This window comes from Mobula birostris, chromosome 19 (assembly GCF_030028105.1).
Source record: "Mobula birostris isolate sMobBir1 chromosome 19, sMobBir1.hap1, whole genome shotgun sequence".
Classification (NCBI taxonomy): domain Eukaryota; kingdom Metazoa; phylum Chordata; class Chondrichthyes; order Myliobatiformes; family Myliobatidae; genus Mobula; species Mobula birostris.
The window spans coordinates 17792337-17818212 of record NC_092388.1 but is presented as its reverse complement, the minus strand read 5'-3'; the positions used below and the strand labels follow the sequence as shown (position 1 = coordinate 17818212).

General features: G+C 40.6%; 1 long non-coding RNA gene across 1 annotated transcript in view; it reads left to right on the top strand.

Annotated features, from left to right (window-relative positions):
* Positions 1–25462, top strand: part of LOC140212319 (uncharacterized) — a 36869-nt gene extending 11407 nt beyond the window's left edge. The window contains exons 3-4 of the long non-coding RNA XR_011889693.1: positions 21908–22001; positions 25289–25462. This is a non-coding gene — a long non-coding RNA (uncharacterized lncRNA). The remainder of the gene's footprint in view (positions 1–21907; positions 22002–25288) is intronic.
* Positions 25463–25876: the final 414 nt, after the last annotated feature.

Here is a 25876-nt window from a genome sequence, read left to right as displayed (position 1 = left end):
ATTGAGAGGACAGGCAGGTAGGTAGAGGGGTGGGGTGGCGCCATTGCTAAAACAATGAAATCAAATCCTCAGAAAGAGGTGACAAAGACAGAAAAAGTAAAATCCTTGTGGGTAGAGTCAAGAAACTGCAAGGGCAAAACAGACCCTGATGGGAGTTATATTCAATAGCCAGGATGGGGGATATAAATTTCAATGGAGTATAGAAAGGGCATGTAATAAGAGCAATGAGGGATTTCAATATGCAGGTAGATTTGGAAAATCAGGTTGGTACTGGATCCCAAGAAAGCAAATTTGTAGGGTGCATACAAGATGGCTTTTTTTGAATAGTTTGTTGTTGAGCTCACTGGGGGAAAGGCATTTCTGGATTAGGTGTTGTGTAATAAAGCAGATTTTAAAGCAGACCAAAGTCAGTATGGTTTCGTTAATGGGATGTCTTGCTTAATGAATCTGTTGGATTTCTTTGAGGAAATAACAGGCAGGATAGACAAAGGAGAGTCAGTGGATGTTATTTACTTGGATTTTCAGAAGGCCTGTCACACATGAAGTTGAATTGAATGGACTTTATTTCTTACATCCTTCGCATACACGAGGAGTAAAAATCTTTATGTTACATCTCGGTCTAAGTGTGCAATTTGTAATAAATAGTATGTGCAACAGGACAGCCAATATAGCACAGAAGTACAATTGTATCAGTGTGAATTAATCAGTCAGGTGGCCTGGTGGAAGAAGCTGTCCTAGAGCTTATTGGTCCAGGCTTTCATGCTGCAGTACTGTTTCCCAGATGGAAGAGTTTGTGGTTGAGGTGACTCGGGGCCCCAATTATCCTTCAGGCCCTTTTTATGCACCTGTCTCTGTAAATGCCCCAAATAGGGGGCAGTTCACATCTACAGATGCACTGGGCTGTCTGCCCCACTCTCTGTAAAGTCCTGTGATTGAGGAAGTACAGTTCCCATACCAAGCAGTGATGCAGGCAGTCAGGATGCTCTCAACTGTGCCCCTGTAGAAAGTCCTTAGGATTTCAAAAGTTTCAAAGCTACATTTAATGTCAGAGAAATGTATACAATATGCATCCTGAAATACTTTATCTTCGCAACCATCACGAAAACAGAGGAATGAATGACAGTTAAATGTTAGAACCCCAAAGCCCCCCCATCTCCCCTTTCCCAAACGTAAGCAGCAGCAAAGCAACAATTCCCCCTTCCCCACCAGCAAAAAAAAAGCATCAGCACCCACCACCGAGCACTCAAGTGTGCAGCAAAGACACAGACTTGCAGTACCCAAGGACTACTTGTTGACCCAGTTTTCAACATACCACAGGCTCTCTCACCTTAATAAGGGAAAAATGAGATGTCTCCGTTTCACAGTGAGGTGGGGAGACATAACAAACAATTCACTGATTTATTACGTTAAAAGTCCATTGCGTCACTTTTTCTGAGCACACAGCCAGCAGCCAGCTCGCTGCTTCCGATCTTCCGTCTCCAACAACACACCGAATTCCTACAGAGACACCGACCTTCGGTCCGCCTGTCTCCAGAACCACAAGATCCCGGAACCCTGAAGGTGAGTTAGTCTCCTAGCCCACAACCTTGGCATATCGAATAATGGCCAGTTGAGAAACCATGAGAGTGGGTCCCATTCCTGCAAAGATTTGAAGTCAGCATGTAACTCCAGGTCAAGGTCTTCAAAAGAACCTTAAAAGGGAAAAATGGTGATATTAAAGATAGAAATAGAGCTGTTTCCGAAGATGCCCTTAGGCGCCATTGTCCCTCCTAAGCTCCTCCTTACTAGGAGGAGACCCATACCAAACTTCTCCAACCGTCTGAAGTAAAAGAGGTGATGTTGTGTTTTTTTTTCACCACACAGCCAGTATGTACAGATCACTTGAGATCTTATGTGTATGCTGAGGAACTTGAAGCTGTTTATCCTCTCAACCTCAGATCTATTGATGTCAATAGGGGTTAGCCTATCTCCATTCCTCTTATAGACCACAACCAGCTCCTTCGTTTTTGCGACATTGAGGGAGAGGTTGTTTTCTTGACACCACTGTGTCAGGGTGATGACTTCTTCTCTGTAGGCTGCATTGTTATTATTTGAAATAAGGCCAATCAATGTAGTATCATCAGAAAATTTAATTAGCAGATTGGAGCTGTGGATGGCAACACAGTCATGGGTAGAACACAGCCCTGAGGGGCACCTGTGTTGAAGGTCAGAGGGGCAGAGGTGAGGGAGCCCACTCTTACCACCTACCGGCAATCAGACAGGAAGTCCAGGATCCAGCTGCACAAGGCAGGGTGAAGGCCAAGGTCTCTGAGCTTCTTGTCGAGCCTGGAGGGAATTATGGTGTTAAGTACTGAACTGTAGTCCAAGAACAGCATTCTTACATAAGCATCCTTCTTCTCCAGATGTATAAGGGTGGTGTGTAGAGCTGTGGCTATTGCGTCATCTGTTGATTAGTTGTGTCGGCAGGCAAATTGTAGGGGATCCAGTGTGGGTGGTAGCATGCTGCAGATGTAATCCTCGACCAGTCTCTCAAAGCATTTGCTTATTATTGAGGTGAGTGTGACAGGACGCCAGTCGTTCAGGCGTGTTACCATGGTCTTTTTAGATACAGGGACGATGGCGGATGTTTTGAAACAAGAGGGCACCCTACACTGGGAGGGTGTTAACAAGACAAGACCCCATTGTATTACAGGAAATATACAAGCAAGATAGAAGGTTGGCTGACTAGCTGGAGGCAGAGAGTGGAAATAAAGCAAGTCTATTCTGGTCGGCTGCCAGTGAATCGTGGCGTTCCGCAGCGGACGGTATTGGGAACATTTCTTTTTATGTGATGTGTCAGTGATTTGGATGACAGAATTGGTGGATTTGCGACCACATGTTGAGGAAGCAGGGAGTCTACAGAATGACTTAGATTGGGAGAATGGGTAAAGGTGTGGATTATTTTCTAAAGGGGAGAAACAAAATAAATTGGAGGTATAAGGGTACTTGGGAGTTCTTGTGCGGGGTTCCCTAAAGATTTACTTTCAGGTTGAGATGGTGGTAAGGAAGGTAAATGCAATGTTACATTCATTTCAAGAGGACTAGAATTATAAAAACAAGGATGTGATGCTAAGGCTTTATAAGACATTGGTTAGATTGCACTTGGAGTATTTGGACCCTCTATATAAGAAAAGATGTGCTGACATTGCAGAGGGTCCAGAGGATGTTCACAAGAATGACTACAAGAATGAAAGTGTTAAGGTATGAAGAGAGCTTGATGGTTCTTGGGTTTTACCCACTGGAGTTTAGAAGAATGAAGGTGGGTCTCATTGAAACCTATCAAATACTGAAGGGCCTAGATAGAGTGGATATGGAGAGGATATTTCCTATGGGGGGGGGAAGTTTAGGACTGGAGGGCCTAGTCTTAGAACAGAGGGGTGTCTATTTAGAACAGAGGTTAGAAGGAATTTCTTTTGCCAGAGGAACTCATTGTGATGGACTGCAGTGGAGGCCAAGCTACGGATTATACTTAAAGCAAAGGTTCGTAGGTTCTTGGTTAGTCAGGCTAGCAAAGGTTATGGGGAGGAGACAGGAGAATGGGATTCAGAGGGATAATAAATCACCCATGATGGAATAGTGGAGCACATTCAATGGGCCGTGGCCTAATTCTTCTCTTATGTCCTATAGTCTTATAGTCTTACAACCAGAAATAGCTGAGCTTTTCATAATCCTACAATAACAATACAAAAAGGCTCCCTTTAAAAGATTCAAAGATATTCCAGTCATTTTGAATTGTAAAGCAGTGCTGATATTTTCAACTGAAGACAATTACTATTAAAATATAAACATAAAGCATATAACTTTTGAGAAGATGTATTGCAATAATCTCTAACTTAACCATCAAATCTACTGATAACCTTTGCCACTTTGTTGATTTTCTATCTCCAACATATTTTAGGAAGCATTGGCACAGAGAATTGGCACATTTAGTGGAGCAGCTACTAAACAACCCCAGCAACCTGGCTTCATTTCTGACTTCTAATGTTATTACGCAATTTTCTTGTTCTCCTGGTGTTGAACTTCACTCAATTTCACTCACCCCAACACTAATCCCACAACCTATGGCTTCACTTTCGAGGACTCTTCAACTCATGTCCTCAGTATTTATTGCTTATTAATTTATAATTTTTTTTGGTATATGCATTGTTTTTTGCCTTGTGCATATTGATTTGTCCATCTTTGTTGTGTGTGTTTCTTCACTGATACTATTATGTTTCCTTGTATTTACTGCAAAGGCCAGCAAGAAAATGAATACCAGGGTAGTATGTGATAACATATATGTACTTTGACAACAAACTTACTTTGATCTTTCTTTTACTTTGACACAATGTTTGCCTCCATTTCTCCAGTTTCCTCCTGCCTTTCAAATATATTCAGATTGGTAAGTTGTCTGGCCACTGTAAATTGTTCCTGGTGTATATATAAGTGTTAAAACCTGGGAGTGTTGGCGCGTGGCCAAGTGGTTAAGGCATCGGTCAAGTGATCTGAAGGTCGTTAGTTCGAGCCTCAGCTGAGACAACGTGTTGTGTCCTTGAGCAAGGCACTTAATCACACGTTGCTCTGCGATGACACCGGTGCCAAGCTGTATTGGCCCTGGTGCCCTTCCCTTGGACAATATCAGTGGCGTGGAGAAGGGAGACTTGCAGCATGGGCAACTGCCAGTCTTCCATACAACCTTGCCCAGGCCTGTGTCCTGGAAGCCTTCCAAGGCACAAATCCATGGTCTTACGAGACTAATGGATGCCTATTTTCTATTTAAATCCTGGGAAGACTTGATAGCGATGTGGAGAAAATAAAATGGTATTATTGTAGAAATTGGTTTGGGTGGATTTGCTGAAGGCCTCAATGACTCTATTGAGCCCAGGGGGAACAAACATTTAATTATACTAGAACGAAACAGTGGACTCAATGCACACACTGGGTTAGAAGCCATAATCAATAAAATTACTTGATCCTTTCAATTCTAGAAAGACACTTTTATCTATTCTCGCTATTTTATATTCCTACATATTTTATATTTGTTGTGTGCAAGATGTACCCTCTCTAGCAACACCTTGTGTTATACTCCCAGCTAAGAAAACCCTGGAAGCCATGTTTGGTTCTCATCAATAATGTCTGAGTTTAGGTGTGAACATAAATGGGTCCCTTTGTTTACTTGCAAACAACAGGAATTCTGCAGATGCTGGAAATTCAAGCAACACACATCAAAGTTGCTGGTGAACGCAGCAGGCCAGGCAGCATCTGTAGGAAGAGGTGCAGTCGACATTTCAGGCCGAGACCCTTCGTCAGGACTAACTGAAGGAAGAGTGAGTAAGGGATTTGAAAGTTGGAGGGGGAGGGGGAGATCCAAAATGATAGGAGAAGACAGGAGGGGGAGGGATAGAGCCAAGAGCTGGACAGGTGATAGGCAAAAAGGGATACGAGAGGATCATGGGACAGGAGGTCTGGGAAGAAGGACGCTGCAATCCCGTCTCCTTCAGATCCCATCGTCAGCTCCTGGGCCCTCGGAGGCTCCATCTTCCTCTCACCCCAACCCTCCCCTCTCCACTGACACCCCCAGCCTCCCCCATCCCCCCTCTGATCCCAGCTCTCATCCGTGCCGGGTCTTTACCATTCCCTCCGACCTTCAACTGTCGGAGGTAGAACGCTCTGTTCTCAGTAAGGGCCTCACGTTTGTCCCCCTTCGCCCATACCTCAGCGAGTTCCGTGTTCTCCATGATGCGGAACTTTTCTTCCGCCGTCTCCGTCTCCGAGACTACTTCTTCGGCAAGGACTCTTCCACCCCCACCGATGACCCCTTCTCCCGTCTTCAGCCCTCCTCTTCTTCATGGACACCCCGCCCTGGTCTTCTGCCTGCTCTGGATCTCTTTATCGCTAACTGCCAACGGGACATCAACCGTCTCGACTTCACCGCACCTTGTCCCCATTCCAACCTCACTCCTTTGGAACGCTGTGCTCTCCACTCCCTCCGCACTAATCCTAACCTTATTATTAAACCCGCCGATAAGGGGGGTGCTGTTGTAGTCTGGCGTACTGACCTCTACCTTGCCGAGGCACAGCGACAACTCGCGGATACCTCCTCTTATTTACCCCTCCATCGTGACCCCACTAAGGAGCACCAGGCCATTGTCTCCCACACCATCACCGACATTATCCGCTCAGGGGATCTCCCATCCACTGCTACCAACCTTATAGTTCCCACAACCCGCACTTCCCGTTTCTACCTCCTACCCAAGATCCACAAACCTGCCTGTCCTGGCCGACCTATTGTCTCAGCTTGCTCCTACCCCACCGAACTCGTTTCTGCATACCTCAACACGGTTTTATCACCCCTTGTTCAATCCCTTCCGACCTACGTTCGTGACACTTCTCATGCTCTTAAACCTTTCGATGATTTTAAGTTCCCTGGCCCCCACCGCTTTACTTTCACCATGGATGTCCAGTCCTTATATACTTCCATCCCCCATCAGGAAGGTCTCAAAGCTCTACGCTTCATTTTGGATTCCAGACCTAATCAGTTCCCCTCTACCACCACTCTGCTCCGTCTAGCGGAATTAGTCCTTACTCTTAATAATTTCTCCTTTGGCTCCTCCCACTTCCTCCAAACTAAAGGTGTAGCTATGGGCACCCATATAGGTCCTAGCTATGCCTGCCTTTTTGTTGGGTTTGTGGAACAATCTGTGTTCCGTGCCTATTCTGGTATCTGTCCCTCACTTTTCCTTCACTACATGGACGACTGCATTGGCGCTGCTTCTTGCACGCATGCAGAACTCGTTGACTTTATTAACTTTGCCTCCAACTTTCACTCTGCCCTCAAGTTTACCTGGTCCATTCTGACACCTCCCTCCCCTTTCTAGATCTTTCTGTCTCTGTCTCTGGAGACAGCTTATCCACTGATGTCTACTATAAGCCTACTGATTCTCACAGCTATCTGGACTATTCCTCTTCTCACCCTGTCTCTTGCAAAAACGCCATCCCCTTCTCACAATTCCTCCATCTCCACCGCATCTGCTCTCAGGATGAGGCTTTTCATTCTAGGATGAGGGAGATGTCTTCCTTTTTTAAAGAAAGGGGCTTCCCTTCCTCCACTATCAACTCTGCTCTTAAACGCATCTCCCCCATTTCACGTACATCTGCTCTCACTACATCCTTCCACCACCCCACTAGGAATAGGGTTCCCCTGGTCCTCACCTACCACCCCACCAGCCTCCGGGTCCAACATATTATTCTCCGCAACTTCCGCCACCTCCAACGGGATCCCACCACTAAGCACATCTTTCCCTCCCCCCCTCTCTCTGCATTCCGCAGGGATCGCTCCGTACGCAACTCCCTTGTCCATTCGTTCCCCCCCATCCCTCCCCACTGATCTCCCTCCTGGCACTTATCCGTGTAAGTGGAACAAGTGCTACACATGCCCTTATACTTCCTCCCTTACCACCATTCAGGGCCCCAAACAGTCCTTCCAGGTGAGGCAACACTTCACCTGTGAGTCGACTGGGGTGATATACTGCGTCCGGTGCTCCCGATGTGGCCTTTTATGTATTGGCGAGACCCGACGCAGACTGGGAGACCGCTTTGCTGAACATCCACGCTCTGTCCGCCAGAGAAAGCAGGATCTCCCAGTGGCCACACATTTTAATTCCACATCCCATTCCCATTCTGACATGTCTATCCACGGCCACCTCTACTGTAAAGATGAAGCCACACTCAGGTTGGAGGAACAACACCTTATATTCCATCTGGGTAGCCTCCAACCTGAGGGCATGAACATCGACTTCTCTAACTTCTGCTAAGGCCCCACCTCCCCCTCGTACCCCATCTGTTACTTTTTTTTATGCACACATTCTTTCTCTCACTCTCCTTTTTCTCCCTCTGTCCCTCTGAATATACCTCTTGCCCATCCTCTGGGTCCCCCCCCCCCGTCTTTCTTCCCGGACCTCCTGTCCCATGATCCTCTCGTATCCCCTTTTGCCTATCACCTGTCCAGCTCTTGGCTCCATCCCTCCCGCTCCTGTCTTCTCCTATCATTTTGGATCTCCCCCTCCCCCTCCAACTTTCAAATCCCTTACTCACTCTTCCTTCAGTTAGTCCTGACGAAGGGTCTCGGCCTGAAACGTCGACTGTACCTCTTCCTAGAGATGCTGCCTGGCCTGCTGCGCTCACCAGCAACTTTGATGTGTGTCCCTTTGTTTACTTCTGGGTTTCTGACTTCTGTAACTGGAAAACTGATGAGTAAAACATCACAATGATATATATAATATATATTATCTCAATCTATCCTCCTAAAGGGTATTCAGGCAGTTCAGGCCACGGACTTTTCCATAACTGTCATCAAGGTTTCTTTATAATTGACAGATAGGTTATGTACCTATAACACGTTGACATAAGCAATGTCAATTTTTTCTTTCCCAAGGGACCGATGAAATGAATGGTAATTGTGGTTGGCAGATATAAGTGTCAGGTAGTCTCAGGATGGTAACCAGCAACCCCCCAAGTTTTAAAATGTGTGCTCTCTGAAATACTATTGGGCTCTGCTTTAGTTTTTCAGCACGTCCTTATTGTACCAAAATATCAAACATTTTATCTCTTGATCCACTCTTTTGGATTTTATGCAGTATATGCATATAGTTAAATTAATAGGTGATGGACAGTCTTTAGAAGAGAATGTGTCTGACAAGTCACAACAATGCAGCCAAGTTACAGAGTCATTTTTTCAACCTTATTTAAATTCATCTGGAAAGTCACCCTGATTGATAGTGCTAAATACGCATACACAGCATGTTGGATCCGGTCCTCAAATTCAATCCATTAACTTCAATTCTACCCTTAACCCTTTAATTTAAGTACAAAAAAAGATGTTCATAAGAGGGAAGGCCTCAGATCAGTGCATATACTCTTTTCTAATGCAATAAAAGGCTGAAATCTCTTCATGAAAACACTAAGCTTGGGTGTAAATTGGACATCAATGCTCAAACTACGTTAAATGGAACAGGACTTCCTCCATAAGTCATCTTGCTTTTGTTGTTCAATGTTCAAAGTTTCTGCCAGGGTTAGGGAAGGTGGTGATTCAAATTTATAAACTTATTACATTACAGTATTGGGAAATTGAAACGTTTTGCAGGTCAGCAAATTAAAATGCATAGCAGTACATGTCTTGATAATTTTAAACACTATTGGGTAAAAAGTTGGTAAGCATTGTGACCATTGTTTAATAATTTAGCACTGGAATGCTCTATGTCAAAGAGCGTAGAGTAGGCTTGACCCAAAAGCAGAGCAGCAGATATGATTTAGCAGTAAGCAATATTTTACTAATAAACTACAAAATATCAAGCCACAAGGGACCACAAAACAAGAAAGAACAGATAGTTGACACAATAAGGCAACAAAGAATCTAAAGGCTACCAGCAATTGGTAGAGGCTGGCTGGTTCAATGGGTGAACAAAGGACAGCTCTTCTTCTTCTTCTTCTGACATTTTATGGTAGTTGGCAGTCCAATTTAAAGGTGTGTTTCCACCAGCAGCATTTCCACACCTGTGTTGTTGAGAAATGGGAGAAAATCCCTTCCAGCTTCTCTTTCAAATGAAAGTTAAATTACTAAAGGACTGTGCATGAGAGCTGAGTTTAAATAGGCTCTAGGCGATGAGTTGGAAATGAGTGGCAGGTGACTCCTGCTAAATCTGGTGGAGGCAGCAAAGTGCTTTGACAGAAAAAGCTTTGGATATCAGTACTGATCCACTGCCAAATTTAGGAGGACTATGCTTTAAAGATTTAGAGAAAATTTCAAAGCAGGTGAATGATGCACTTATTATGTAATAAAGAGGGTGTCATGAACCATAGAGATTGGGGATGAAGTTTTAAACCTTGAGGTTTGCTCCCTAACAGTTATGGAGTTAGTCTGTGATCTGCATTTTGTGACTCTGATCTGTCTGGTGGCACTTATGCTAGTTTGGAACTCAGAGGAAACCCATTGAACAGGGACAGAATCAGCCATTCACTACTCCCTACATAACTCCAGCGCCATAAGAATGAGGACATCCCATAAACTTTTCAGAATACTAGAGCACTAAATGTTAATAGCCATTTGCAACCTAGAATAGGATGCACTGGCATGTGAAGTTGGCTACCACATCTTATCTGTGGCTGTCAAATCTCCCAAAGATTTCAGTGCATGCAGGTATGATTTGAAAGGGATAGGATAGAAGGCTTTCTAAGCAATAAAACAGTGGTAGTCTGGAGTGATCAATAACATACCATGGCAGATACAGAAAAATAAGTAAGAAGCAAAAGGAACATTTGATTTAAAAGAACTTTTTATATTTAGAAGATTGGAGTACCAAGTAAGTATAAGTAAAGGTGTGCCTGAACAAAACCTTGCAGTGCACCTCCAAAAGGACAGTGGAGAGTGTACAACAAAGATATATCAAAATGATAGTTGGAATCAATTGGTTTAAATAACAAGAACTCTTTATAAAAACTATGATTGTATTTCATAGAATTTAGAAAGTTAATGTATGGGTTTTGATGATACTTTGATGAAGAGGACCCAAAGTGATAGATGGAGAGAAACACTTTATGCTGATTGGGAAATGTAGATTGAAGGGCAGAGTCTAAATATTAGAGACAGGCCTTCCAGAAGAGAGATTTGGAAGCACATCTACAGGAAGATGATCGACATTTGGAGCAAGTTTCTGTAAATGAAAATAATTGCTCAGTCAATTGTTAAACTTAAGTTTGAGTTTGATCAATTGTTGATGTCAAAATTGGAAAGGATTGTCATGAGAAGGCAGGTATATGGAGTTAGGTGACAAATCAGTCATGATCTTATTTATGGCTAAACAGGCCCATGGTGCTAATTGGATTTCTGATCTTATGTTCCCATCATCTGAAAATGAAACAGACAAATATGATGAAGGTTTTGGCCTGAAATGTTGACTGTTTATTTCCCTCCACAGGTGCTGTCTGATCTGCCGAACTCCTTCAGCATTTTGTGTGTGTTCCTCAAGATTTCCAGCATCTCTCAGATCTCTTGTGTCTCTGTTATAGGACTCACAAGATTTTCTGTTGGCCTAAGGTGGTGTTTGCTCTACAAGAGAGTTGCATATCCTCACAGTTCCTGCAACCCAGTTTCAAACTTGATCTCCAGCCCTGTGTGGAAATTACATGTTCCCTTGGCGACCATTAGCTTATTCTGGGTACTCTGGTTTCCTCCAAATTCATGAAAATATGCCAGCGCATTCCAGTTTAGTTTGCCCTATAATGTATATGAATGGGGGAGGACCATAAGACATAGGAACAGAATTTGGCCCATCAAGTCTGCTCTGCCATTCCATCATGGCTAATTTATTATTCCTCTCAACCCCATTCACCTGCCTTCTTCCCATAACTTTTGACACCCTTACTAATCAAGACCTATCAGGCTCCGCTTTAAATATATACCATGACTTGGCCTCCACAGCTGTCCGTGGCAATGAATTTCACAGATTCAACTACCCTCTGGCTAAAGAAATTCCTCCTCATCTCTGTTCTCTGTCTTTCTATTCTGAGGGTACGTCCTCTGTTCTTATACTCCCCCCCACCCCCAACACCAACTAAAGGATACATACTCTCCACATCCACTTAACGGGGATGTATGGAGAATGAAATGAATAAGGATATGACTATTCTAAAAATGGCTGCTTGATGGTCTGTGGGCTGAAGAGTCTGTTTATGTGCTGTGTCTTCCTGTGACTCTAAGGTACTTAGCCCTACACCACCCTGCTTTGACAACCCTATTCCAGTATGCTTAGGGCTGATTTAGCCCTCATTACTTTATGTAAATATAACGTTATGTTGTTTCAATGAATTTAACTTTAGAATTAGAGCAGATTTTATAAGACATAGAGTGAGTGTGTGTTGGTCCTTTTCTCTCCTCCCTAAGGCTCTGATTTAATTGCATTAGGTTTGTTGCAGCATTGTGGCTGCCTACCAATACCAAACAAGCAGTTTCTATTACAATATATTTGGTAATTTAATCTGTTTAAATTAAAATTTCTGAGAAATATTGGAGAAAAAATAAATTCAAGTGTTGAAGTGAATGTGGTAGACTCAAATGCAGCCTATATTGATCATAACTTTTCTCGCAAATATGCTCAGTGACCACTTTATTTGGTAGACGTACACCTATTTATTAATGCAAATGTCTAATCAGTCAGTCACGTGGCAGCGTCTCAATGCATAAAAGCATGCAGGTATGGTAAAGAGTTCTGTTGTTGTTCAGATTAAACATCAGAATGGAGAAAAAAAGGGAAATAAGCGATTTTGACTATGGAATGATTGTTGATGCCAGACAGGGTGGTTTGGGTATCTCAGAAATAGGGTTTTCACACTCAAGAGTCTCTAGAGTTTACAGGGAATAGTGAGAAAAACAAAAGCAAAACACTTAATGAGCGGCAGTTTTGTTTGCGACATTGCCTTGTTAATGAGAGAGGTCAGAGGAGAATGGCCAGACTGGTTCAAGCTGACAAGAAGGTGACAGCAACTCAAATAACCATGTGTTACAACAGTGGTGTGCAAAAGAGTTTCTCTGAACACAAAACACACCAAACCTTGAATTGGACGGATTACAGCAGCAGAAGATCACAAAGATACACTCAGTAGCCATTTTATTAGGTACAGGAGGTACCTAATAAAATGGCCTTTGAGCGTACATCTAGTTTTTTTGAAATATATTAAAATATATCGCTACTTACAAGTACAAAAAAGCACATTTATATAGATGTATAAATGCATGTATTTGTACCCGTGCATGTGTAGTATATTAAATGATATAACTATTAAAAATCAATTGCTGTTTCCTTCTTTTAAATCAAGAGTTATCCATCATATAAAAGAATTTATGATAGATGCCAAATGATTTGAAAGAAGGAAACAGCTATTGATTTTTAATATTTTCTCAAAACTTGTTTACAGCTGGATAATACAGCAGCTGTGTGGCTGGTTGTCTCTGTGTGGAAGGGGATTATTACCAGTGCTTTTTGATGAGATAAATTGTCTAGAATAAGTTGAATGGCTAAAGGGGATACTTTGATGTTATGTCAGTTCATTTACCCTTATGACTAAATGATTATTGATTTTATATTCTTAAGCTCTTGAAATGTGAAAATAAGTTGGCAGAGAAGCCGGCTGTGTTAGTTTTATTAATTTATTTCTGCAGGGCATAATTCACTTTGGGCCAGATTGTGAAGATTTTTTTTTGGGTTCATGACCGACCACAAATACAGAAGCAGAAAAATGGCTTATTTATATAGTCATAGCAAGTACTCCTAAAATCAATAGTGTCGAGGATTGGATGATTACACTTTACTCCCATCATGGTATACATTGCTTTAGCTGCCTCAGAAATAATCTCAAGTGGGACTTGGTTATTTGATCAAATATAGGAAAGGGTGGATTTGCCAGAGAGAAATATATTTTCTTTAGCTGCACTTGACTTCAGATAAATACATACTTGATCCAAGTATAATTTGGATCAAATTTCTGAATTGTACTGAATCAGAAGTTATATTACTGAACTTCACGGCACAAAATCTGATCCAGGCATTATATATATAATGGTCCTAATCCAGGTCTAAAATGTTCTCCAATTATTAATTCTTCACTGTCAATCACAGTGTTGAATAATCAAATTTCCAGTTCTTTTATTCATATCAACAAATTCTTGGAAAAGCTCCATTTTAATTTAAATACAGTTGTGGTATAAACAAATTAATAAATTTTTAACATTAGTTCAATTTTTTTTTACATGTAGTTATTGAAAACCAACACAACTACAACCTTTACTGAGTCATAGCATAGTGGTTAGTGTTACACTTTACAGCACCAGCTATAAGATAGGGGCCCAATTCCCCAATTCCCACCGCTGTCCATAAGGAGTTTGTGCGTTCTCCCCGTGATCACATGGGTTTCCTCCAGGTGCTCTTGTTTCTTCCCATATTCTAAAGACGTACAGGTTAGGGTTAGTAAGTTGTGGGCATGCTATGTTAATGCCAGAAGCGTGGCTGCCCTTAACACATTCTTAGACTGTATTGGTCATTAACATAAACAACACATTTCACTGTATGTTTCCATGTTTTGATGCACATGTGACAGTCAAAGCTAATCTCCTTTAAAAAGCTAGTGATTATTTCAATTGAACAGGCAGTTATTTAATAATATTGATATTACTATGTTACAGATTGATGATCTTCATCAGAAGGTGCCAGTTCTGATGCAGGCTGGAAAGACTGGTCATTTGAAATTGCTCTGGCCACCACTGCACTTTGTCTGTGTTCCCAGCAGAAGTCGCAAGCAATATCAAGAAGGCTCAGCCTTTGTACAGTCCAAAGGCTGTAACATGCTATTTGGAAGATGTGATGTTGTTCCTTAAACTTATTTTTATGCTTCTCTGGAACTGTGAAAGAAAGCAAGGGCAGAAAAGTGAGACTAAAAGTGGGAAACATTAAAGTGATAGGTAACTGCCATCTTTGCCTCTCCAAAGTGCTCCTCAATCTATATTAATATTTTCCAGTATAGAGGCAAGCACATTGTGAGCATCAAATACGATAGTAAATTAAGGACATACAACGGCTTTGTTCTTTCACCTGGATGCAGGGAAGGGAAGATTTGAAAAGGCAAGTTTTGTATCTCCAGCGATTGCATAGGAAGGTGCATGAGAAGAGGAGAGGGTGCATGTAGAGATGGAATGGTAAACTGGGGAGTTGAAGAGCTAATGATCCTTTCTGAGTTCGGAAAGGGACAGGGAATTTATGTTTGGTGGTTGCTCATGAAGTTAGTAGAAACAATGGAGATGGTCCATTGAATGTGAGATCTAATAGAATGGAAGATTAGGATTGGTGGAGGTTCCAGGGAGGCTAACCTTCCTGAAGGACATTGTTGACGGTCATATATGGTTCTGCATCTCTGTATCTTAATAGTCAACACTTGTTTAATTTTGTACTACTTACCATTAGTAAAATAATGCAGAAGAAAGATCACAAGACCATTGGATATTGGAGAAGAATTAATCCATTCAGCATATCAAATTTGATTTGCCGTTCAATTGTTGCTGACTTTTTTCAACCCCATTTTCCTGCCTTTTCCTTGTAACTTTTAACCTCCTTACAAATCAATGACTTGGCCTTCACAGCCCTCAGTAGCAACAAATTCCACAGATTCAGCTGCTTCTGGCTGAAGAAGTTTCTCCTTATCTCAGTTTTAAAGGGGGGTCTCTTTATTCTGAGGGCTATGTTCCTGTACAGTATCTTAGACTCTTATACTAATAGAAGCATTCTCTCCACATCCACTCTACATGGGACCTTCAGATTTCGCTGAGATTCCCCCTCAAAAGAGAACCAATTTCTTTTCCAAGTTAACATTCAATTAATGAGGAATCATACAGTTCAAGGGCATTGGTGAGTAGATAATAGAATAAGTAAATAACCAAGTACCTATTTATATTTTTCCCTTGTTCTAGACAGGGGCAGCTCAGGCTGCCCAAAGTATGGAGCCAATTTCTTCTATTACTCAGATAAGCAGTTCACAGGTAGAAGGAAGCTTACAGCTACAAAAACATGAATTTTATCGTTTGCAGGATGTAACTGATGAGAAGCTCACTTAATGTATGCATTAGCAGTGCTGCTATCTACAAGGAGAGCTTCTCCTGTATGCAGTCAAGGCAGCTGATATGCTCAAAAGTAGCAGAAACAGAATCAGAATCAGGTTTATTATCACCGGCATGTGACGTGAAATTTGTTAACCCAGCAGCAGCAGTTCAATGCAATACGTAATATATAGGGTAAAAAAAAATAATAAATAAGTAAATCAATTACATTATACGTATATTGAGTAGATTAAAAATCATGCAAAAACCAGAAATACAGTATATTTAAAAAAAGTGAGGTAGTGTCCAAGGGTTCAACGTCCACCTCCATCTGCATGCTTTCTCTTCTACCTGCAACAGCTTTTTGATGATATAAATCAAATTACATTTTAATGATACATTTTAAGCCTTGAATTACATGTGCAGGATCTTGAGCAGTGGCTATCTATAGAAATGATGCTGTGTGTGTTGTGTGTGTGTGTGTGTGTGTGTGTGTGTGCGCGCGCGCGCGTGTGCTTGTGTGTGTGTGTGTGTGCGCGTGTGCTTGTGTGTGTGTGTGTGTGTGTGTGTGTGTGTGCGTTTACTTTAGGAGCCATCCCTACAGAACTAATGACATCGTCATTTGTTTCCAGCATTGCTCCAGCCATTGTATATAGTTTCTTCATCTTGCCATGTGCTTCTTTCACGTCAGCCTTACCCCCAGTGAGGAATGTGCCTTTAAGTGCCAATGGTCTTTTTTGATGACTGCAGGTAGCAGCTGTACTAAACAGGAATGTCTCCACTAGGACTTGCATAGGTAATAACCTAGCAATCTTTTATAGGTGAAAACTAAGTTTGGTTGTATACTTCTCTGCCTGAGTTTCAGCAACACTCGGGAAACTCAACACCAGCTAAGACTAAGTAGTTTGCTTGATTGGCAATTCATCCATCAACTTAAATGTTCATTCCCTTCACCACTGACCACTGCAGCACAGAGGGAGCAGCCTGTGCTATTTACAAAATGCACTCCAGTAACATCAGGAATGACAAGGGCAGCCAGGCACGTGGAAGCAACACCACCTGCAGGATTATTTCTGGCTGCAGAGTATCCTGCGTGGAAAGTATATCATTGTCCCTTCATTGTTGCTTAGTTTAGAATTCAGAATCCAGCTGCACTCTGGGAAAACCTTTACTATAAGACAAAGAATAGGTCTTATCTTCTTCTCAATTGGTGATTAGGGCCAGGAGATAAATTCAGGTCTTCCTTGCAATGCCCAAAATGAATACTTAGATACAGTCCTGGTGGGGGCGAATTTTCTGATTTTTATTTTGGGAGACCCTAGTTTAGCCTGATGCTACAGAAAAATTATATTAGTTCAGATGCTGATGAAAAAATTAAATTGATGTTTCTGTATCTGTCTCTTCCTCGGGAAACTTGACAGTACTACAGTTTTCTTGCTTACGACATACATTATACCCACATGTTACATTGCTGAAAGTTACAGCAAATATCAGTGAAAATGTTCTCAATTTGCTTATTTTATTGAACCAGTGATTAGTATTATTCTATTATCTAAATTAATACAGTGGATTCCAGTTCATTAGGCCACCTATTTGGGACACTCTTAAGGAGCACAAACTAATTAAGAAAATAACCGGGATTCACTTTGTTTATTTGGGACACTATGCCACTTAATTGGGACAGGAGACTTTTGCCGAACAGTTTCTAACTAGCGTAAATTGCATGCTCATGTGTGGCTGTTAGACCCGACACCATGCTTAAAGGAAACAATTTTTAAACATCAGTTGCGTGTGTTTGTGTTCAAAAAGTAGTTGGTGAGAAATAAGCAGTAAGACAATTCAGAAATGTTTTGCTCACTGTGGTTTCAAGCATTGAGGCTTGGAGATGCCAGAATTGGTTGGGAGCGAAAATGAAATGATTTCACTACTTCAACAAATTTGAAACTACGAAGAATTTGAAGGTATCTATAATCGTCTTGAATGTAACAACGAAAGTGAGTATTTGGAGCATGCACTGATTTTGTTCATTTATAGTCAATCAAAAGAACACAGCAGCATACACTGGTGGATTCATCCATTGACAACTATTAGAAAGTAATACAGTACAGTTTTATAGTACAATAGTACTATTAGCAGTGATCTAATTTGTTCTGTATTTCCTTTAAATACATAATCTGTTATTCAGTTAAATGGTGGTCTTTTTGATATCTTTTTAACTATTTCCATGAAACTTTGGCTAATTGGGGCAGCTGCTTAACTGGCCAAATTTTACTGGTCTTGATGTGTCCCAATTTATCAGAATCCACTGTTTTTGCTCCTCTGCAGATGAACATAATAGTTTCATCTGAACACGACCGCTATAGTTTTGTTTTCAATTATAAGGGTGTAGCTGTCCTCTAGGGCAGGAGTTCCCAACCCTACCATTATCCAAGGTGTCCTTTGACCCCAGGTTGGGAACCCCTGCTCTAAAGCAACTTGACCACAAGCAAGGTATCAGTGTAATGTCTCCTATGCACCAGAGCAGGTTGATGGGCAGAGGAGAAGGGGATGTCGAGTGAGTGAGGTAGAGGGAGAGATAGACACATTAGGAGATTGTGCATTCTGCATTCAGAATTGCTTGCACTGTTATTACTCAAACCATATCATGGTGACGGTATTGCCACTCATTTTCCAACAACTAACAATAACAGTTATGCAAGACTCCGCAACTCAAATGTTCATATGCTTTTTTTAAGACAGGGGAATGGAAATTAAATGGATTAGAAAATTTGTGGTCTATTACAAGGCTATCCTTATCCTTATTGATTACTAATTTAATTGGTTTGGCACAACATCCTGGCCCTGTTCCTGTGCAGTACTTTCCTACGTTCTATGTTCTCTGTTAGCCCTTAAGGAAGGGCCATAATACAGTTTGTCAATCTACCTGAATTTATCTGACCTGTAAAAATGCATTCTGTAAAAGTTTTGAAGAGTGTCATTTTTCCTATTAATTTGATTTGTCTCTGAAGTAAATGATGGGTTTATAGATTTTTTTTTCTGATTTTAGACATCATGTTTAATTCCTTGTAAGGAACACTTCAGAAATGATTTTCAAGTTTACAAGTTGAGTAAAAATGACATTTGTAACATTGGAAGCAAACCAATATTTCAAATTTATTGCATATGAGGCAAAACAATAAATTAATTCTTTGTCATGTTTTACATGCAACTATGTAAAGTTATTGAAGGGCTTTAATAAAAAAAATTGTATTAACACCACTCAACAGAAATTTAATCTGTAACAAAACACACAATGTTTTGCTTATGAGTTCTTATACCTGCTTTTTCCTCAGCATTAATGAATGGAACATACCCTGCCACATATTTATTTATGAGGATTCCATTGTAGCAAATAGCACTAGTCTGAAAATTGGGCTCTTCTCCATTTTCCTTGAACATTTTATGCTAATGTTATGGAATGATTACAGGTAGCTTTTCAATCTTTGCATTGTTTAAATATTTTGTTCGCTGCTGAAGAACCTTAAAAGATCATGGATGATGCATGTTGCATGTCTTCTGTCCATGTTAATAAAATTGCATTCTTAATATTTATATGATTCAAGACTCTAATAGTCAATATTTTTAATGGGTCTTAAAAAATAGACATAATTAATAGACATTTTATCTAGTTTCTTTCACCCAGCAGCAGCTGCCCTTTCACATCCTCTGTTGATATGTGTAGTTTAGTTCTTGCTGCAATTTTGTTAGTTTTTTGTGTGTAGAGTGAGGGAGATTTGGGGGTCAGTGTTCTTGTTGCATTTGTACAGGGGGTGAGGGGAGCTTGGAGGCTGACGTTCTTGTTGCGCTTGGTGCGGAGAGGGGGATTTTGGGGCTATTGTTCTTGTTGTGCTTTCGTGCAGGGGAGGAGGTTTTGGGGTTTGTTGTTTCTCTTTGAACCCACTCCCATGGTTTTCTTTATTTTGTGGCTATTTGAAGGAGAATCTCAGAGTTGTATACTGTATACATATTTGATAATAAATGAACCCTTGAAGCTTTTAGAGAAAATTGGAGGAATTGGCTGGGATACCTATCTAACAGGTATCTCAGTTGAAGTCCGTCTGATATTTTATGATGCATTTTACCTTACTTTCTTTCATAAATAGTATTGTCTCATTGCTGATTATTTTTCAATCAAATTGAAACTAAGGCCAAGGCACACAAAGAAGGTTATTGTTGTCTTTACTACCTAGACAAGCTGGTATGTTGGTTAAGCAGGCTTATGTTGTATTGGCCTTTATTAGTCAGAGAACTGAGTTCAAGAGCTGTGTGGTGATGTTGCAGCTCTATAGAAGTCTGGTTACCCCACATGTGGAGCATTGTGTTCTATTCTGGTTGCCTCATTATAGGAAGGATGTGAAAGCTTCAGAGAGTTACCAGGACACTGCCTGAATTATGAGGATAGGTTGAGGATTTAGAGTCCAGTCTCTTCGGAGGCGTGGGTTCGAATCCTGCCGCTGCCACCATATGTCACAAAAAACTGTGGGTCAATTGTTTAAGAAAAATAACCGGATGGCTTGAAAACTATCTATCTATCTCTCTCGCTCTCTCTCTGTATATATGTATATGTATGTATATATATATATGTATGTATGTATGTATGTGTGTGTGTATATATATATATATATAGCCACCCTCAGACTAAACACCAAAGAAAACTAACCCCAAAACCTTGGTAACCTGGGGCTTATAACTGCTAAGCCCCTCCCCCTAGACAACCAAAGGCTAATTAACACAATTATTCAATTAAAGATGGTATCCTCCACCATCAGCACACCTGTGCAGGTTGCTGCTGCCTCTATATGAGACAGCTCCATGCGACAGCTCCATGCAGCAGCTCTGGTTCAGACCCGGTAACTATTACTGCTGGGGATGAGTGTTTTACCAAGTGTGCCATGTGCCGTCCATAGTTAGTGACGGGCTTTCATCACATTGAGCAAGGGATCTTCTCTTTAGAGTGAAGGAGAATGAAAAGTATACAAGACGATAGGAAGCATAGAGTATACAGCCAGAGACTTTTACCCAGGGTGAAAATGGCTAACATGAGGGAGCATAAATTTAAGGTGTTTGGAAGAAGGTAGATTGGGGATATCAAAGTATGTTTTTTAAGCATAGAGTGGTAGGTGCATGGAACACACTGCCATGGGTTGTGTTAGAGGCAGATACATTAGGAGCATATAAGAGACTTCTAGATAGACGCATGGATAAAAGAAAAATGGGGGGCTATGTGGGAGGGAAGGGACAGATTGATCTTAGAGTAGGTTGAAGAGCCTGCACTGTGCTGTATTATTCTGTGCTTTGTGTTCTAACAAAAGATTAGTGCAAACAAGTCATCTGTACAGAATTGGCTTGTCTCTTCAACAGAAATCAAACAACTTCTATAATGGTAAATATGAGAGTATCTACAGATGCTGAAATCCAAAGCAACACACACTAAATGCAGGAGAAACTCAGCAGGTCAAGCAGCATTTAGGGAAATTAATAGATAGTCACTGTTTTGGCTGAATCGTTCTTCAGAACTGGAAAGGGAAGGGGAAGATGCCAAAATAAAATGGTGGGGGGAGGGGAAGGATGATGGCTAGAATGTGACAGGTGAAGCCTGGTGGGATCACAATGCTTGGCAGAACAATGCCAAACAACAACAGCAGAACAAGCTCCATTCTTCCCTAGCAGGCACCCATGCTCATGAATAGTCCGCCAACCGCAAGACAGGACAGGATCCAGATGCTGAACAAGCGTGGTGTTGTAGCATAGCTGTTAGCATAATACTATCACAGCACCAGTGATCCAGGTTCAATTCTGCCACTGTCTGTAGAGATGATCACAGATTCTGTTAGACTCTGTTGACGCTGAGAGTGAGAGCTCCTCTAACTTTAGCATTTGATGGAGCTACAAATCTATGCAGCAGTCTTCTTGACATTGCAAGCGAAAGGCAAACAGAACAAGGATAATTTGAATGCAAGGATCAATTTTGAGGAACTACCCCACATCTCTCAAATCTCTGTCCAACTTTTATATTTTTCTTGTTCCATTCCTCAAACAATTAAACTTTTCTGGACAATTTTTGTGAACATTGTGAACAAAAATTGTGTCTTCAAGGAATGTATGTCAGCACTCTAAAAAATCAGTAAAAAAATTAAAATGTCCATGGTTAATATGATGAAACTTCATTTTAATCTCACTAGCTTTGTTTTATTTATTCACTTTCTGTTATAGATGCCTTACTGGAAACAGAAACCATGGCAGCAGGGGATAAATCCTTGACCATCAATCAACCACCCTGATGCTTGGTTCTGAATCATTAAGACTGGTATGGTGGATTGCCATCACGACATCTCCCTGTCAGGGTACTTGTATAATAAAATGATTGACATCACACAAGAGCTAGACATTGATCAAATGAAGGCCTTTCCCACTCATAAAATTGATGGAGTTGTCATATGGAGCTTTAAGGCCATGCCATTTCACAGTTTTCCCAAAACCTGTGGGAATCCCTCCATGCTATAGAGCATAAATTCCCTCTCTCTTTCCCTCACTCTCTCTTTCTCTCTCCTCCCTCTCTCACTCTCCCTCTCCCACTCTCTCTCTCTCTCTCTCTCTCTCTCTCTCCCTCTCTCCCTCCCCTTTTCTTCCTCCCTTCACTTAACTGTTTCATACAAAAAGCAATACATTAAAGAGATATAACCAGAATGACAATTACTTTCTTCAAGGACACGAGGACAGCAAGAAATGCAAGAAATATCCTGCGAGGTTGCCTGGAAATGTCAATGATAGAAAAAGTATTTTTCCAGCATCCTGAACAACAATATATGTGCTGATGTAGCCCTCAGTATAATGCCACAGGGATTTGCTGGATAGGTGAGAAGGTTGGATTCAGTATGAAAGTTGAAGGAAATAGCACAGAGATGTAAACGCTTACACTGTCACATTTACATTTGGAGCTAAACAGGCATACCTCTCCTGCACAAAGCCATGCCAACTATCTCTCATGTCTTTGCTTTTCCAGATGTGAGGAGTTCATAACCAATAATTTCTCTACCACTGATGTATCACTCACACATCTAAAATTTAATGGCTTGTCTCTATTAAATAAAGGATACAACATTGACTACTCTCCAGCCCTCCAGGTTCTTGACTGTGATCAAAAAAAGAAACAAGGATCTCTGTCAAATCCTAGCAATCTCCACTAAATAACTTGGGATAGGTCCCATCAGGACATGAGGACTTACCCAACTCAATGTTCTTTAAGAGACCTTCTCCTTCTTGATGATAACATGCCCTAAAATGACACTGTCACTCTCCTTCATCTCGCTATTCTCAATGCCCTTCTTCATGGTGAATACTAACTTAATATCTCACAAACTTCTTCTGGCTCCAGGCATAATTTCTCTCCTTTGATGAGTTGTCCGACCCTTTCCTTAGTTACCCCCTTGTTTTCAATGTATGTATAAAATGCCTTGAGATCCTCTTTTATCCTAATCACAAAACCTTTTTCACGGCCCCTTTTAACTCTCCTGATTCCGTTTTAAATTCTCCCCTGCTACTTTCATAGTCCTCAAGGGCCTTGTCCAATTTCAAAGGCCCTGTCTCATAATAATTTTTTCAGCTCACACTATTTCCATGTCGTAAACTAAGTTGTAGAAGTGGGAAAATTGTGGAGTATCTTTAGAATTTCTATACTAAACTGCACACCTGGAATTCTCCTGTGCTCCCAACTTTGCTGTCACTTTTCCAGAAGAACAAAAATGAAAGTGAAAGATTTCACTGTCAATACATTAATAATTTCCGTATTATGTTTCTGCATTGTGTTCTCCAAAATAGCAGAACGTGCCTACCTGGTAGAGAAAGTCTGGCATACATTGTACTTACAGTTAATTGCAATGTATGACTCTACTGAATAGTACATCTACATCAAGGATCAACTTTATTCAGCATATATACTTACATGTATCAGAAATTTACTACGTTGGCACAACAAGCAAAAAATGCATTCAACAATTATAATGAATAAAGAATTATGTAAAAAATAGAGTCAAAGGTAAATGGACAGATATGGAATAAGATCTGCATGAATACATAAATACTAGCATGTATTTACGATGTAAACAGCATTATAAAAAGGTGATTAAAGGATTTGCAGTGCAGTGACTGAGGTAATAGAGGGGGGTGGGGCTAACTAAAATGGTTGATCAGATTAACCGCCTAGAAGAAGAAACTTTTAAGATGGTGTGAAGATTTTGTTTTAATAGTCCTATAGTGCTTTCCAGAAGGAAGCTTTTGAAAAAGGCAGTTTGCTGGGTGGGTAGTGTCCGTGATGATTTTACTTGCCTGTTCCTTTGTCCTAGACAAGTACAAGACCCGTATTGATGGCAGACTGCAGCCTATAGCATTTTCTGCTGACTTGGCATGTATTGTGAAAGGATGCAGCGGCAAACCAGGCTGTAATGGCCAATGTGAGGATGTGCTCTATGATGACAGTGTGGATTTGCACCAGTATGGAGCACTACTTAACAAAGCTCACAATTTGTTCCTCATTGATCCTTTACTTCCTGAATAAATACTCTTTTCAATTTGAGATTATACAGGGAAAAGTACTTGTGACTAAATCTGTTTTGAATACTGATTTTATATCTTGAAAAGTTAGATGACTTCTTCAGGTACGTTTCTGATTTTGTGACTTACTGCACTGAAATGCACTGCCTAAGAAATTCAACTGATCTGGAATTACATCATTCCATTTTCTGATTTATTGTATGTTCATTGTCTTAAATTGCAGTGTGTTGGCATCTCATTGAATTTGTTCTAGGTTTGAATATTAGATTAATTACTTCAATAATGGAATACTCCATTACAAAAATAATTGGTTGGGACATTGCTAATTAAAATACAGATTAAACCTCAGCTGAGAAGAGTACATGCATTACCATGGAGACAGAAAGTGCCATTGTTTCATCTTTGAATTTTATTATAAATTAAATGAGTGAATGCTTGTTTAAAATCATTGGTTGAACTTTAATGGGCTGGATTTTGCAGTGAGGACAATCGTCATCCAATTCTATTAAAACATAAATAGAACAGTAATGTTTCAATGATGTACATTTGTAATTATCAACAATAATAAGGAAGTTCATGAGTGAATTAATTTCTCTGCACATGTACATGTATTGCTGAGAATCTTCATATTTGCATGGGCATAATGACATCAGCTGTGGGTTGTTACCTAATAGATGCCAACCAATCTGGAAAAGGTAGAGAATTTGTCCATTCAACTGAAAACAATTTGAATGGCATGATCAATCATAATTTTGGGTAAACATATGCTTTGTTCTTAAAATTTACTTTCACAAATATTGAATCTTATTGCTTCATATTTGAAATAATTGTAAAAGTAAAAAATATTGTCTTTTAAAATTATTTTTGACTCTTAACTCACTCCTATAATTGTATTTTCATTTAGCTCTCATTGTTCTTTCTGCACAGGTAACATACTGAATTAGTATTCAGATATATTTTCTGTTTTAGGCACGCTACATCGCAGTTAAGGATTTTTCAGTCTGGCTGCTTAAGGGAACACTGATGCTCATCCTGTTTCCACAGATTCCAGATCCCCAGTTGCCTTGTGTTGGTTCTTTTGTATTCTGACGGGGAGTGTGAAAGTCCGCCGAAAATCCCTGAAACTAAAAGGAGATCGAACATTGTTCACAGCTGACTATAAAATCCAGGTCTGGTATCAGCTGCTAAGGATGAAATGATATTAACCTGAGGTAGTATTTCTATGAGAAGAAACTTGTTATTAAACGATGAAAAAATCTATGTGCAAATGCATTATTTGCCAAGCTCTTTGGAACTCTGATGCTGTCCATGGAATCAATAACAATTAAAAAAATAAATGATCAGTTACTTGAACATGACAATATGACAAGGGTTATAGATAGGGCAAATACAATCAGGCTTCTTCCACTGACGTTGGGTAGGATTACAATGAGAGGTCATGGATTAAGGGTGAAAGGTGAAAAGTTTAAGGGGAACAGAGGGTCGTGGGAGTGTGGAATGAGCTGCTAGTGCAAGTGGAGCATATGAATTCGATTTCAACAGTTAAGTGAAGTTTGGCTTGGTCCATGGATGGTAAGAGGATGGAAGGATATGGTCTTTGTGCAGGTTAACAGGAGTAGGCAGTTTAAAATG